Here is a 15,605-nt window from a genome sequence, read left to right as displayed (position 1 = left end):
TAGACATGGGTGATCTTGAAGGAGACATCCCAAATATTCTGTAGAAACATGAACTCATGTGGCAATTAAAGCTGAACTCTTTTAGGAAGCCTGGACTAAACTACTACTGTTCAATTAAAAGTGCACTGGAACTTAGAAAATTGCCACATTGTTTACATGACTAACTGTATTTTATTTTATTCTACAAATTGGTTTTAAATACCATTTTAAATCAGTTGAAATTTTAGTGTATATTTTGCTTCCATCATCATACATACATTTTTTTTATTTTTTTCTGGTTCTTTTACCCACTTTATTCGAAATGATGAGTAATAACAATACTAACTAATTATACAATTATATAGGTTTTTAGGGTTCTTGTACACAGACCTGAAGAAGTCTAGAAGGTCAAAAGCGATCTTTGTTAGCAATAGGTTATGAAACTAGAAATTGATTTTTACATGCAAAATGTATATGTATATATTTATATATATATTTTGATTGCCAAATGAACTAAGGTTGATATATTTCCAGCCATGTAGTATATTGTCTTGGATAAAATCAGAGACTTAATAATCTACTTAATAATTTGGTTAAATAAGAGGGTACCACATCATTATTTAATTTTATTTAAAGTACATAAGGGTTATATATTATTATGACAGCTACTAAGTAGGGCAGGACCAGCTCGAATGTCACACTGATGGGGGAAGGGATGTGAATTTAACATGTATACCAATAACACTTTTGTTTTACAGCACAATAAACCACTCCCATGCCTGATAAAAAGTATATATATATTTAGAAAGCTGGTGAGGAAATTATTACTCTATTTTTGTTTTTTACTTGGATCGCTCGTCTGTGTACTTAATAAAGGATTTTCAACTGGAAACAGACTGTCTGCCTTGCTTGGATTACTTTCGAATACTTAGTAATGCTGATGTAATGTACAGAGAAGAGGAATGAAGGTCAGTAGGACTAAGACAGAATATGTATGTGTGAATGAGAGGGAGGATAGAGGAATGGTGAGGATGCAGGGAGTAGAGGTTGTGAAGGTGGCTGAGTTTACAGGGAGTAGAGGTTGTGAAGGTGGCTGAGTTTAAGTACTTGGGATCAACAGTTCAGAGTAATGGGGAGTGTGGAAGAGAGGTGAAGAAGAGAGTACAGGCAGGATGGAGTGGGGTGGAGAAGTGTCTCAGGAGTGATTTGTGACAGACTAGTAAGAGTGAAAGGGAAGGTCTACAAGAGGGTAGTGAGACCAGCTATGTTATATGGGTTGGGGACAGTGGCATTGACAAAAAGGCAGGAGTCAGAGCTTGACGTGGCAGAGATGAAGATGTTAAGATTTGCACTGGGTGTGACGAGGATGGACAGGATTAGGAATAAGTATATTAGAGGGTCAGCCCATGTTGGAAGGTTTGGAGACCAAGCCAGAGGCGCAAGATTATGCTGGTTTGGACATGTGCTGAGGAGGGATGCAGAGTATATTGGGAAAAAGATGAGAAGGATGAAGCTGCCAGGTAACAGGAAAAGAGGGAGGCCTAAGATAAGGTTTATGGATATGGTGAGAGAGGACATGCAGGTGGTTGGTGTGACAGAGCAAGATGCAGAGGACAGGAAGAAATGGAAACAGTTGATCTGCTGTGGCGACCTCTAACAGGAGCAGCCGAAAGAAGTAGTAGTAGTAGTATATTGTCTTGGATAAAATCACAGACTTAATAATCTACTTAATAATTTAGTTAAATAAGAGGTACCACATCATTATATAATTTTATTTAACGTACATAAGGGTTATATATTATTATGACAGCTACTACGTAGGGCAGGACCAGCTTGAATGTCACACTGATGGGGGAAGGGATGTGAATTTAACATGTGTACCAATAACACTTTGTTTTACAGCATAATAAACCACTCCCATGCCTGATAAAAATTATATATATATATATATATATATTTAGAAAGCTTGTGAGGAAATTATTACTCTATTTTTGTTTTAATTGGATCGCTTGTCTGTGTACTTAATAAAGGATTTTTGACTGGAAACAGACTGCTTGTCTTGCTTGGATTACTTTCGAATACTTAGTAATGCTGTACAATTATATATTTTCTATTATTACTTTTGGTTTGTTTTGTTTTGACTTAAGACGAGTTTACGTTCGCTACTTCTACTACTATTGTCTGATCTGATTAATATACAGTGATTAACTAGAAATATATGGACTGAAAATCTTCCACACAGAAGTTTCTTACACTGTTTTGATATTTCTTTCTCCATTACCTATTAATAAAAGAAAAGGAAAAAAATTACAAAAAATTATATGTCTGCATTTGGTGACACGCATTCACATGGGACTTAAGAAAAAATGTGAAAATATTAATAGATATTACTATCAACACGTAATTCATTTACATAAAGTTAGAAATTATCTGTTAGTAATTGTGTACTGTGCTGTTTGCTTTTGTGAATAAAAACAATGTGACAGAGCATTTGTGGTTACACTAGACCTATTAATGTTATCAATACTTTGTTTCATAAGCTTGCTAGTAAAAAAAGGTTTGGTTAAGGTGATTTCACACCTCAAAGGGAGTGGGTCTAACCTTAGTTAATAAAGCCCTCACCATACTTTCCTCATTCTTCTTCTGGCACTTAGAATGATGGCAGCACCTTTAAAAGCACCGGGCCGCAGCTCCTGGCTGGTGTGAGAAAGAGACCCTTATCACGCTCTACTTTCTGAAGGAGTCGTACCTGGAGAAAATACAGATATGTGCACATATCAGCATTTGTAAGAAAACTGTTATCTGGCAGGAGTTGGGTGACCACCTGTTACTCTGACAGGTATAACGCACATCAGTCAGCCGTGCCGTCACAGGTATGATGACTTAGTGCTGACCAACTGGCAGAGTGGGTTGATCAGGTTCAGGCGAGAAGGTAAGTACAATTTTTAATCCATATAACTAAATGTGTGTGTGTGTACACACACACATACACACGAGAAAACATTGTACAAGTACATGTAATTCAACAGTCAAATACCTTATCCTTCAAATAAGTGCTTGAGATAACATTCTGAAATGCATTAAGAAAAAATAAATACCATTTCATGTAGTCAGCCATCCATCAGTTCATGACAGACAGAAAATATGCTGTTACCAATTGAGAGGTTACAGTCAAATAAAAATGACAAAATATGAAATTAGTAACCTTTACAGCTAAAATGTATTATGTTCAAATATTAGTAATGCTGACTGCATGTAATACAGTTAGAAATAAAACCTGCAGTTACAGAAGCAGAGAGTTGTGCAGCATTGCATTGAAAAAGTTGCAAGGCCTTTTCCTGTTATTACAAAAAGGCAGTTTTGTGAGAAGTAAGTAAATATAAGTGAAACGAATGGATGAACCTAATTGTTCATAAGTACATCTTGCTGCACATACAATATGGCTGAAATGACACTCACCGCACCCTAGTCAGACTGACTGTTGGGGGATCAGAAAAGGGTTTTTTCTATTTAGCAAAGACCTACTGCTACCCTTTCAGAGAATCAGCAGTTATAATTCATTACTGTACATTAAACAAAGTTTTGAAGTAAAGGAAATTCACACTTCCTTGAATTGTTAATTTCAGCCTTTGCAGTTCAGGTTTTCCACATAGTGACACGTGCATTTTCTAAAACAAGACACATACCTGCATTTGTAATTCTTCACTACCCTATTCAATGCAGGAAAATATTTCAGTACTTAATTGTAATACACATGTATGCATGTAAAAGTTACACTCTTGACAGGATACGATATAAATAAAAATGAGTACAGAGAATATAAAACGTGTATTTGTGGAATACAGTCAAATACAGGTAAACAAGATTATCTTACACTCTTATTTGTAGCTAAGGAAGGAATCATTTATAATTCTCAACAAGAAAGAGAACAGCTATGAGGCTGGTGGAATCTAAGTACAGAAGGTGTCCATAAGATATTTATTTATTAATTAACTATAGCAGAAATTACTGCATATAATTCATCGTAGCATAAACAGTAATACAGCAATACTTTTAAAAGGGATTTCAGTAGTAATGCTGCAAACAACTGTTGATATACCTTTGCATTGGAAAGGAATTCAAAGGAAGACAGGAAAACCTGAAGGAAAATGCGATACTCATGCTTAAAAAAAAGTTGGGGTAATGGCAGTAGTTTCCGATTCTTTTATGTTTGATAACTGTGTAATGTAAAATAGGTTTGTAAAGCATAGAAATGAAACAAAACCATTTCAAGTTGTCATAAGTATGCATAAGCATTACTATTAAACAACATTTGCAACAAGTTACATAAGCACTTCTGCAATCACTACACCAAGGTTATGCATAAGCACCTCCCATACACAACTGAACTTCAATAAAGACATTTTTCTGAATGGTTTATTGACTTGATACATTGCATTACAACAGTACTGTGTGGATTTATTGCGCTATTTTCTGTTTTCTCCCCCTCATCCCTTTTTCCCCCTTATTTATTATTTTGCTTTTGTGTTTGTTTCTACTTTGCTGTTTTTGCTTCACTTCCATTTCATTTTTTTCTTTTATACAGGTTCAAATCCCTCAGGAGCAGTCCAGACACGTACCTCCCAGCCTAGAGAGAGAACACCCTTTGCCTGTCCGGGGCCATACTCGCAGGGGCAAGAGTGGAGGTGCAGACCATGCAAGCACTCCGGCACGTAGCAGCATGGCATGCCTCACTGAACTGGGGCTTCGGAGTGTGGTTGAGGCTGTACCAGAAGAGGTAGTGGATAGGTGAATTACACCAGTCAAAGCCGCTCTTCAGCATGTACAAGACATGCTTGCCCAGTTAGTGCCACTACCTTTCCAACACATACCCCTACCCCTTCAACAGTGGGTGACCCTTCTATTAAGCAATTCTCAAGCAAACAGTCTCTCTCAACAGTCTTCAAATTAGGCATCTCAAAGTGGTTATCACCAGGATTTCCACTGGTAAAAAAATGTAAGCCTTTTACTAACAGCTCTCTGGTTAACCAAATGAAAGTCTCAGTTACCAGACATTCCACTAGCAGTTAGTTTCCCAAAACAGATTTCCATCTCAAGAGCACACTACTCCAGCTTTTTCTCTCTCCTTTCGCCAGTACACTCCAAGCTTGTCTGGATTCTTGGCTCCAACAGCTTTTGGCATGCTGAAATTATCCTGGCCTTAAAAAGGTGCAAGGGAACAACTGAATTATATTACTTGGTCTGCAGGCATCTTGGAGACCAGTGTCTAGTTATTTGCCGTTTGTGCATTTGCCTGTACATCAGCATTATTCGCTCCTACCAGCATAGCCAGCCTCAGGCATAGGCCAACTAGGCGGCCGCCTAGGGCGCCACTCTAGCAGGGGTGCTTTTTCAGTATTTACTTGGTGTAGGTAGACCAAGATGGGGGCACCAGGTAAGTGTGGTAGGGGTGTGCTGTGGAGCCTTTTTGCCTAGGGCACCAGTTGACCTAAGTCCGCTCCTGCCCAGATACCACATTTTACAGTTCTCAGTAGTACTGGCTATCTAAAAATCCTCACCTATGCCTGCTTTCCCTCTATGCTAGGCATCCTCCTGGTGGCACCACTTTATGTTACTATATTTTGTCCTAAAGGAGTGGTGCACTTCAATGGCGATACCCCTCCATATGGGTGGCCTTACAATTGATGCAGGTAATTACAGGCCTATCAGCCTTACAAGCCTCATCTGCAAAGCCATGGAAAGTATTTTATCTTACCTTATAAACTACAATATCAAGACTCTTATTAGATTTGATCTCCCAACTGCTTGGCTTTGTGAATGACAGAACTTGTTTACTGAATATGGTAAACCTCTTAAAAAGGGTTATGAGGGACTGAAGATGGTGACCATGCTTAAACAGTGCATCTTGACCTGGCCAAGGCTTTCAAACACCATTCCCCATGCTAGCATCATAAAAAAGCTAAATAAAAATAAACCCATATATGGTAAGATGGATAGCAAACTGGCTGAAAGACCGACTCAAACTATGCAAGTTGCAGGTGCCTCATCTGGGAGTATAAAAAGTGACCACTAGTGTCCATCAGGGCTCTGTGCTGGGTCCTTTCCTATTAAATATTTACTTCTTAGATTTCCAAGCAGACACAAAACCTCTGACTAAAAAAAGTTTGCAGGCGACTGCAAGCGAAGTTGAGTCACCCAAACCCTTCAAAACTAAATTCCTCTTGTGAACTTTTGGTGTACTAAAAATGCAAACTAAATGCTAACAAATGTAATATCATTAGTTTTGGTTGAAACCCCTGTCCCTTATTCACACTGTATTGGCAAAAACATCAATATGAAACAAAAATGCAATCAGTTACATATAAATGTGAGTAGATAGCCTCCTTCTCTTTTGACCATCATGTGACAGCTGTCAGGAAATCCTTTTATTAAGCACAGCTAATTGACAAAGGGATATAAATCCAGGTCTAAAGAGGTAATCACGCCATCATTTACTTACTGTTCCATTACAGACCTGGATAGCATGGATTTCCTGCATCTCCACAAGGCCGCTATCTCCACCAATATTAGAACCAAGAACCTAATTTTTTTCCCCAAAAGGAAAATAAAAATATGATGGAGGGACAGGTTTCCAAGCTTGCTACTCCAAAACCTCTGAAATAAACTTCCCCTGCATTTTAAGCAGTACGAGTTACTATCTTTATTTAAGCACAACCTAGATAATTAGTCAGCAATTTACTCTGGGAACGACTGGTATGCCCATCCTGGAGGAAGGAGTTGCACCACGAGGGAGGATACTGGCAAGGCAAGAATGGCCATCAGACTCTGTGGTCTTGGATTATCTATACACCACATACACATATACACAGCTACTATTAGAATAAAATGCATCTGTGTAAATATACCATACCTCATCTGCAATTTCATTGTCAGTTTCTACAATCTCTAGATCACTTTGCAGACTAAAGAACACAGTAAATTACATCACTTTAAACCATTCTTAAAGAGGTTGGAAGTTGACATAATGGTTAAGGTCACACAACAAAGAAAAAAGACCAGTGAAATGTTGTTCTTCCGTTCACCAAACATTATTTAACGCTGCTATAAAATTCTCTTAGCGCCTCGGCCACAATCAGCCTTTACAGAGTAAAAACTTCTTCTACTAAAACCTCTCATTTTATATATTAACATCATTTCACTTCCTTCAATAAATCAATTACATTCAATTTACTAAAATTAAGCTCATACTTTTCTTAAAGTTAAAACAACATTAAACAAAGCTTTGCCAATTGCATTCCTTATTCAAACCATTAGGTTGTAAGGTGTTGTATTTAAAAATAAAAACAGATTTTTTTTCCTTAATAAATGTTTCAACATTTCTACATTTCCATACTGCTGTGAGACTTGTTCCAAAACTGTTACCTTCAAATTCTTAACATCTCCCAAATGTACCCTGTTAAAATGTTCCGCTATGGGACTTATAATCTTGTTCTTCTTAATATCTTATATGTTTCCTTTATCCTTTCACCTAAACTCCTCTTAGTTTCACCTATATAATATTTTCTACACGAACAACCTATAGCATAGATTATCCCTCTGCTTATACAAGTATAAAGTACCCTGAGTCTAAAATGTTTTTCCTTCTATTTTGTCAAAACTAGTTGTAATATACTGACAAATGGAACATTTTCCAGAAGGGAAAGTTCCTAATTCTGTCAAACTTTTTATAGCTCTTTCCTTAGGTTTGGAACATCTGCTATGAACTAAAAAATCTTTTAGATTCCGTCCTCTTTGAAACAAAATTCTCAATTCTATTTGAGAAAGTGAAGGAACTTCCACTTGTTTCCAATACCCTCTAATTCATTAAATCTACCCGAAAAAAAGAGTATGTTTAGAAACAAAGAATTACTCGAGGTCTCTTTTTTGTTACAATAATATAGCAATAACCCACGCCTGGGTGTGGGTAATGCTAAATTTACCCACGGTTGGCGTGGTTTGGTCCCGAGGGCGAAGCCCGAGGGACCAAACAAAGCCAACCATGGGTAAATTTAGCATTACCCACACCCAGAAGTGGTTATTGCTATTATATGACATTATTTAAGAAAAGAAACTATTACTTTTCTTAAATAATGGCATAGTATAATGCCTGTTTACTGCCCTTCCTCAGATGTCTGGCATCCGCGGCAGTTCTGATGTACTGCGTGCCTGCGCAGTACATCAGAGCTGTGGGCAAAAGCAACGGAGAAAGCAAGATCTCCGTTGCTTTTAGTGTTTCGCTATGTTAAATGAGTTTAACATAGCGAGACAGTTTTAAAATAAGCAACGGACATCTCCGTTGCTTATTTTAAAACTGTCTCGCTATGTTAAACTCATTTAACATAGCGAGACACTAAAAAAAAGCAACGGAGATCTTGCTTTCTCCGTTGTTTTTAACACTGCTATGTTAAAGGGGTTTAACATAGCGAGACAGCTTTAAAATAAGCAACGGACTCCATTGCTTATTTTAAAGCTGTCTCGCTATGTTAAACCCATTTAACATAGCGAGACAGTGTTTTAAAAAAACGAATTATACTAATGGAAAAAAGTCCGGGCGACCGGACCTTTTTCCATTAGTATAACTCGATTTACAACGGGCACGCTGGCCAATCAGCGTGCACGTTTTGGGGGGGGGGGGTCATGGTATAATTTCTAATATTATCCCCATATAGTTTTGGAGTCTTAACTCCTGTATTGTCATACATTTTAGCATAACTTCTCAACACTTCTTCCGGGTTATTGTTGTGTGATTCTAAGGAACTGTTTTGGTGGTTTTACAATAAGGTGTTTGCTTCAAAGACAAAGGGTACAGGTTTCACCTTTGACCTCATCTTTGAAAGGGAAATTGGCTAAGCTTAAAATGTCTCAAAAGGGCAGCTAGCCTAGTATCTACCCATGAACATTTGTTTCTCTCATCCAATTACACATGGAAACAGCCACACAACACTAAAAATAAACTCCAGAAATGATAAAAATTAAAAAAATCAAATCTCATCTTGACACAATCCCCACCTTTATTCCGTCTTTAATTATACCCAAAGCCACGCCACAATACAATGTGCAGAATGCAGGTGAGTGGCTATTTCTGCATGTCCAACATGTCCCATGTCAGTACTTTAAGGGCCACCTTTTTCACTTTCCACATATAATCTCACCACAATGTCAGGAAAAAGCACCAAAATATGCAGGTCTTAGTGCTGATCTTTAAAGACCATCACTCCTCCCAATCATCAGATTACTTTTCAACCTAGTCTTCACTTAACCTCCATATCCTACAACTTACTTTTAACCTTCTGTATTGGACTGAATCAAAGCCCTTTTTACATGAAAAGAAACTGTAGCAATGGAAAAATTCACATCTGATGTCTCATTAAAAACTTGCTAAACTGAAATGATTGCCCACTGTGAAATGCTGTTGCTCTGTATGTGTATGTATATATCAGTATTAAAGTTAAGACGTTCTGCATCTTTAGTATCTTTTAAAATTATTTTACAGGGCACCAAAATCAAACAGAAGAATTTTGTTAATACAAAGGTATGCTCTTTCAAGACTTCCGACAAGGTTCCTCTAAAATAACTATAGCCAACTCTCTTGATATTCTATCTGGTAACCATCCCCAGTGCATTACCCAGCATTCAACCATTTCAGTCCATTTTCAGTATCCTCCATTGTGATATCAAGGTTCACTTTTCAAGTATTACTCCTCCTCCCATTTAGGTCAATTCTTATTTTCCTTACCTTTATCATTCTCATCATTCTGTGCTCCCTTGCTACTTGTACCTTATTTCTCTAACCTATACAATGAACTCCACCATGGATTAGTTTGTGTACTTTAGGGCTGAACTAATCTTTGTCAAGCTTCATGTTCTTAGCATTACTGTTTCCTTTAATCTGCAAAGGTCGTCCAAAGTCCACTCTAAAACAGACAGATCACACATTGTAATTTTGTCAGTAAGCAGACATCTGTGGTGTTAGAACAATCACTGCCTAACAGAAGACTATCATGATCATGATGCAAGCTTTGAATAAATTTAAGTGAAATAAAAGTTTGACAAACTCAATAGTTTTAAACCACTACTTAAACATCTTAATCAGTCCTGGTCCTGCACATGCTCATCATCAGGTTAAGACTCGCCATACGATACTCTCCAAATACTCTAACAGAATGCTGTGAACCTCTCATTGAAATGACAAAAAAAATAAGTTATGTACTCACCATAACGTTCCATCAGAGTAGGTAACTTCATTTGTCAGAAACCTGTGGGTATCGGATCCGACCTGGATCCAAGCCGGCAGCTTTCCAAGCTAAACATCCGAGCTCTCAGCTCCTCCCCCTTACCCATAATACCCTGCTACCTCCCTCCAGTCCTCAGATTGAGTTTGCCACTTATCAACCGCAATAATCAAACATACTCGAAGAGAAACACTAACTTGAAGCGCAACAGAAGGATACCTTCTGTAGTGAAAAAGATCACGAAACAGGCTAGGGGGAAGGAAGGGGGGGGGTTGGTTGCTGACAAATGAAGTTACCTACTCAGATGGAACGTTATGGTGAGTACATAACTTCTTTATCTGAAGTAGTTAACTTCATTTGATCAGCAACCTGTGGGACAGAGTCCCCAGCTACCAAAAACTTGGAGGTCCTCATGGAAGGATATTCCAGAGCACTGCGGAGCCAAAGGCTGCCCTGCCTCTAGAGATCAGATCTAGCTTGCAATGAGAAATGAAGGTATGAGAAAAGGCCCAAGTAGCCGCTGAACAGATGTCATCTAAGGGGACTCTTGACCAAAATGCTGCAGAGGTAGCCATAGAACGGGTAGAATGAGCATGAACCCCCAAGGGTTCTGGTCTACCGGACGCCGAATAGACTTGTAGGATGCACTGGGATATCCATTTGGCTAAAGTAACTTTTGTAACTGGCTTACCCAAGGACGGCTTAGCAAAAGACACGAAAAGCTGTTCTGATTTGCGAGAAGCAGCTGTCCTGTGCAGGTAAAAACGCAATTGTCTATGCACATCCAACAAATGCAGTTTATATTCCCCTTTGTTCTGAAAGTTGGGAAAGAAAACAGGCAAATTGATGATTTGATTGATATTGGCCTCGGAGGCCACTTTAGGCAAGAATAAAGGATTAGCCCTGAGAGATCCTTATGGAAAACTAAGTACAGAGGTTTCGTACAAAGGGCTTGAAGTTCAGATACTCTCCTAGCCGACGTAATCGCAATCAAGAAGGCCATTTTCCAGGATAAGAACTTTAAGTCAACGGAAGGTGCAGGTTCAAAGGGTGGACTCGTTAGGGCCTGGAGAACTAGAGTTAAGTCCCATGGGGGAACCGCCTTCTTAACCAGAGGTTTTAAGAGAAAGGTGCCTTTCAAAAAGGTCTTGCATATCTTAGTGGAAGCTAAGGGTTTAAGATTATCCCCGACGTGGAAATGAGAAATGGCAGCCATCTGAACCTTTACAGTAGAAGAACTGGCCCCCGATGGAAAATGTGGGACAGAAATTCCAGAACTGCTGGAATGGGAGCCGAGAAAGGATCCAAATCCCTATCCTTGGCCCAGATGGAAAAATGCTTCCATTTACTGTTGTAGATTTTCCTGGTAGAGGGTTTATGTGCCCCTACCAGAATGGTCTTTACAGAGGACGAGATACCGGGAGTCCTAGCTGTCAGTGGAACTGGATCAACAAAGCAGTCAGCTTGAGGTCGTCCAGGTTCGGAGTTTGTAATCCTAAAGAATGGGAGATCAGATCCGGAACGGGATCCAAGACCCAAGGAGGGGCTATGATGTGAGACCGCAGATATAGGAACCAGATCTGACTAGGCCAGAATGGGGTTATGAGGATTATTTTGCTCCCCAACAGACGAGCTTTCTGTAGGAACTTCGACATTAGTGGAAGCGGAGGGTAAGCATAAAGACCGGGTGGCCAAGCATGGATCAGAGCGTCTCTGGGGTTCTCCCCCGGTGGGGGAATTAAAGTGAAAAATTTGCTGCATTTCGCATTTAAATGAGACGCGAAGAGATCGCAGCAAGGCTGACCCCATCTGAGGAAAATCTGTTTCACTACTAAGGGATTTAGAGACCACTCGTAAGGAGTGAGGATAGAACGACTCAGCTTGTCCGCTAGAATGCTGGACCGACCCGGAATGTGTGTTGCTATCAGAAAGAGGTTGGTGGAAATCGCCCATTCCCAGACTCTCATAGCCTCTCGACAAAAGACCTGGTTCCTCCCTGTTTGTTAATGTACCAGACTACCGCCATGTTGTCTGTCTGGATTGCAATAGTCCCCAGAGGAAGAACGTCCTGAAGGGCTTGCAACGCTAAAAGCACCGCCCTCATCTCCAAAACACTGATATGCAGACCGGTCTCTACAGAGGTCCATGTGCCTTGGACAGTTCTGCCCATGCAATGCCCGCCCCACCTGAGGCGAGAAGCGTCCGTGGTCAGCATGGCTTGTGGTAGAGGCATTACGAATGGTCTTCCTTCCCGAAGTTCTCGGGAATGAAGCCACCAGAGAAGGGAGCTCCTGCAAACCTTGCTCAGGGGAATCTGTGAATCCAAAGGGTGTAGGAGGAGGGACCATTGAACCTGAAGGGTGCACTGAAGGACTCGTGCAGAAAAGCAAGAGGAGAAAGGCTGATGGCTGCCGCCATGGATCCTAGGATTCTCAGGACTAATTCTGCTGGTGGAGCCGGAGACTGAAGGAGATCTATTACATGGAGCGACAAGGTACGCAACCTGTCCGTTGTCAGAAAAGCCTTGGACTGGAGCGGGTTTATCCTGGCCCCTATGAAATCTATAACTTGGACAGGTTCAAGAGAAGACTTCTTGAAATTGATGGTAATGCCAAGGTGATTGGCCAAGAGCAAAGCATAATCCCTGGCAGAAGAGAGTAGATGCCTGGTGAGGAACCAGTCGTCTAGGTACAGAAAGACCTAAATTCCCTGAAGTCTCAGGTGGGCTGCTACAACTGCCATGACCTTGGTGAACACCCTGGGGGCAGTAGTGAGGCCGAATGGAAGAACCCTGAACTGGTAATGACTAGCCCCGAGCCGAAAACGGAGATACCTTCTGGATCGTCTGTCCATGAGAATATGGTAGTACGTATCCTTGAAGTCTATGGAGCATATCCAATTGTTCTCCGGCAGAAGGGGGAGAATAGACTGTAGAGGGACCATCCGGAATTTTTCTTTGGCAATGAACAGGTTCAGGGATGATAGGTCGAGAATTTGCCTCAAGTCCTCTGTCTTTTTTGGCACTAAAAAGAACCTGGAGTAATTGCCTAATCCGGATTGCTCTGGGGGGGGATGTGTTTTTCTAGTAATTTCTTTATTTCTGAGGCCGCAGCCTCCCTCTGATCGGGTGGGACATCGGGGAGGTGCCTCAGTAATGGGGGAAGGTTCAGGAAGAGGATAGAGTAACCTCTGGATATTATTTGGATCACCCAGCGATCTGTAGTAATGGACTCCCAACTTGCCAGATGCTCCAAAAAACGGCCCCCGACTGCCTCCAGAGAGGGACAGTCCGGTAACCCCTCAGGGCTGCTGCGTGGGTCGGTCGAAGGGTTCTCTCGACCCAAAATTCTTCGGCCCCCCTCTGCATCTGGGCCGGCGTCCACCTTGTCCTCCCCTGCCTCTGAAGGACGAAGGGTCTGTAGCAGAACGGGTCTGTAGCGGAACGGGACTGCTGAGATTTCCGGAACCACATCTTCTTCTGCCCCCTCTGGTTCCTTGAAAAGGATCTCTGAAGAGTAGAGAAGCGGACTCTGACGGCAGACAGCGTCTTCCCATCTTTCTCGCTCTGGAGTAGCGTGTTGCAGACGGTCTTGCCAAAAAGTGAAGAAGCGTCAAAGGGAGCGTTAGCAAAGGATGCCTTGAAGGGTTCCACAAAGTCGCAAAGACGGAGCCAGGCGTGGCGCCGCAAGGTGACCCCTGCTCCACTGGCTCTAGCCACCCCCTCTGTGGCATGGGAAAGAAGCCGCATAAAAGTGTTTGATATAGACTTTAGAGTGGTCATGCGAGTCGAGAAGGTACGTTTGTCCTCGGCCGCCATGGACTCTGGGGGAGACCCAGCATACTCTTATCAGATCCCGCTGGAGCCTAATGACATGTGCCAGATAATTCAGCGCCCTTATAGAAAAGGTGGCTGAAGCAAACATCCGCTTTCCAATGCGGTCCATCATCCAAGACTCATCAGGAGGATGGACCGAGGAACTTTCTTGCGTCAGTTCCTTCTTGGTGGCAGCCACCACCACCATGGCATCTACCGGGAAACCATTATTCCACGTGGGTTTGTCAGAAGGGGGACTAAGTATTTTGTCCAGTCTCTTGGGGATTGGCTCCACAGTGTCCGGCTCCAAGCCCTGGTAGCAATCAAGTCTACCAAAGGGTCGGCTGGGGGGGGGGGGTACACCCATGAGGTAGACGTGCCTGCGTCAAACGCCTCCAGGAACACAGACTCATCCGAGGAAGGCTTCTGGGCCAACCACCCCCCTCTAATGTGCAGCATCTCCATAATGTCTCCAAAGGAGACGTCCTCCAGGGGTGACCTGGGGGAACCTTCCCCTAAGTCTGTGTCCTCCGTGAGGGACTCAAGGGAGTCCAGGTGCCTCCTCTTACACTTCCGTTTGTGAGGGGCCTCTTTGGCGGGACTGTCCGAGGAAGGCTCACCAACGGGGTCTTGTTCCTCTGCAGGAACTAACTGGGGCGCAGACGCAGGCTGTCCCTGGGGCCGGACGATGGAAGACAGGCCCATCTGCGAGGGAGTGAAGGGTGGATCCGTAGCACGGACCGGGGACTTCTAACTCCTTGACAGCACCCTCTCCACCATGTTGAACACCAAAGGTGACCCGCTCTCCCCTGGCTCCGTGAGTAGTCCCCTTGACTCAGACGTGAGGATCGGTGTCGGAGCCGATGCTATCGGACCCGGGAGGGAAGTGCGCTCCAACAATGGAGCCGAAGGCACACTCACCCCTACGGATCTGAAGCTCAGCTCTCGGCCCAGAGAGCTCGGATCCGAAAAATGACCCGATAAACTAGAGGATAAAGCCGGCGAAGTAGCAACTACTATTGGCGCCGACTCTCCGGCTCCAAGATGACTCAGATCCGACGGCTCCGAAACCAGACTGTGGATCGGAGAAGGAGCAATTGGTGCAAAGAAAGGGGCTGAGCTCCCCACCTGAGGGGGGGGGGGAGGCAGGAGCACTCCCATCTGCATCTGGGCCTGCAGGAATCTACGCTTCATCCGGTCCATATCTGCGGACAAACTCCTGGTAGACCTCGAAGAGGTCGAAGCAAGCCTGGAGGGCCGCCTAGACGACCTAGAGGGTGACCGGGACTCCTCCTCTGGCTCCGGAGAGAAGCGTGGAGAGCGGAGAGCGGAGCAGAGAGGGGGAAGACCTGGAAACCCTTGGGGGGGAACCAAACAACTTAGCTGGCGGAGCCGAAGAGGCCGATTGGGCCCGTCGCTTATGGCTCTTATGCCTATATCTTTCCTTCTCCTTCTCTCTGTGCCCCCCCGTCTTTCTTAGAAGAGCTCCCCTCTCCCTGGGCCACAGTGGGTGGTCGAGTCCCAGCCAGGGGAGGGGAAGC

The 15,605-nt window shown here is 42.5% G+C and overlaps 1 protein-coding gene across 5 annotated transcripts in view; it reads right to left on the bottom strand.

Annotated features, from left to right (window-relative positions):
- PBK (PDZ binding kinase) overlaps positions 1 to 15,605 on the bottom strand; it is a 1,262,077-nt gene that overhangs the window by 1,150,245 nt on the left and 96,227 nt on the right. For 2 of the 5 annotated variants that reach the window (XM_044062675.1, XM_044062677.1), the window contains exon 2: positions 2,602 to 2,728. The exons of the other annotated variants lie outside the window; for them this stretch is intronic. The gene's annotated coding sequence lies outside the window, so the exon portion shown is untranslated. The remainder of the gene's footprint in view (positions 1 to 2,601; positions 2,729 to 15,605) is intronic. 5 annotated transcript variants of the gene reach the window in all.

This window comes from Protopterus annectens, chromosome 2.part1 (genome assembly GCF_019279795.1).
Source record: "Protopterus annectens isolate FY-2018-M chromosome 2.part1, PAN1.0, whole genome shotgun sequence".
In the NCBI taxonomy this organism is placed as follows: Eukaryota; Metazoa; Chordata; order Ceratodontiformes; family Protopteridae; genus Protopterus; species Protopterus annectens.
The sequence above is the reverse complement of the archived record's forward strand: the minus strand, read 5'-3'. Positions and strand labels throughout refer to the sequence as shown.